This window comes from Pseudophryne corroboree, chromosome 3 (assembly GCF_028390025.1).
Source record: "Pseudophryne corroboree isolate aPseCor3 chromosome 3, aPseCor3.hap2, whole genome shotgun sequence".
Taxonomy (NCBI): Eukaryota; Metazoa; Chordata; class Amphibia; order Anura; family Myobatrachidae; genus Pseudophryne; species Pseudophryne corroboree.
The window spans coordinates 260870586-260871985 of record NC_086446.1 but is presented as its reverse complement, the minus strand read 5'-3'; the positions used below and the strand labels follow the sequence as shown (position 1 = coordinate 260871985).

The following is a 1400-nucleotide window of genomic DNA, read 5'->3' as shown; positions in this document are numbered from 1 at the left end:
AAATGCAGCACAAAATCGTTGCACTGATGGAATATAACCATGGTTAATAACACCATAGGTAATGCCCCACAGATACTATACAGGGCCAACGTGAAAGGCAAATGCGAGTGCCGTGTGATGTCAAGGACAAAAAGGGGACAACATAATCATCACCTGTAGGACAAAATTTGTCCCTTGGTACAATACCCGGTATTTCCATGCCGTCTCCAAGCATGGTACTAACTGGGCCCAACACTGCTTAATTGCCAAGATCGGATGGTTTCCAGTGTGGTATGATTGTATCAGACAGATGTGCCCATATATATATATATCCCGATGTGTCAGTATCATCCCTCGTCTCTCAACCATATCACATCATAGTCCTGTATAATAATGTACAGGAAAAGACACCAATGTTGATGCCAGCAACTGAGAGACAAATCAAAGGAGACTCAAAAAGGGGGGGACACACCGAGTCCCTTGATACAACACTCAGTATTCCCACATTGTCTCCAAGTGTGGTACTAGCTAGGCCCATCACTGCTTAATTACCAAGATCAGATGGGATCGGATGGGATCCAGTGTGGTATGATAGTATCAATCTCCACGGTGTGCAAAGGATGTGAGATATTGAGGACCAGGCAAAGGTCTGTAAACACAATGAACTATTAAGCATGTCCAATATGCAAACTACAGGTCCCAAAAAGGCATCTCCTTGCTAGTGCCTGTCACTCCAAACATATTCCAGTTTCTTTTTATCAAGTTTTCCCTGATATTCACATTTACAGATGCTCAGCTCATATGCAGTTACTACACTCACTTACTTGGACACACTATTCCCTGTCACTCTGCAGCTCTCCTCATATGGCTATATATATAATTATGCCTATCTATTTTTTTTAAACTGAGCTTCTCTTTACTATTTCTCAGCTCTCCATCAATTTATTTATTACAGCTCAACATCTTTTATTTATCTTCTGCTGCCATAGGCCCCCCAAACTTAGGGCCACATATAACAATGGTACTTATTGTGCAGGATATTTAGTTGAGTATCAGTTATACTAAGCAATATGCCATTGGTAGTTACCATTACCCCTCCGGCGAAGTCCAGTGATAGTTTCCTCAGCTCTGTTGCTAGCAGTGACAGGCTGCTGTATTATGTGCATGTGCTACTGCCAGTCTGTGCATGCTCATGAATCTTCCATCTTGAGGGGGGGCCTGGAAATGCCTGGAAGGCTTCACTGTAGCCGAAAAGGATGCGGCTGGGTCCCCTTTGTCAGCAATGGGGACTGTATCACTATCACCACCTATAGATGGTTTACACACCAGAGTAAGCCGTCAGGTGCCGTGCATAATTAGATGCACAAAGTGCTGTGCTGATTAATTTGATAGACAGTATGACACTTGTATATTGTGTGTGA

General features: G+C 43.1%; 1 pseudogene; it reads right to left on the bottom strand.

Moving 5' to 3' along the window:
• Window positions 1–459: 459 nt before the first annotated feature.
• Window positions 460–579, bottom strand: LOC134897846 (5S ribosomal RNA; annotated as a pseudogene).
• Window positions 580–1400: the final 821 nt, after the last annotated feature.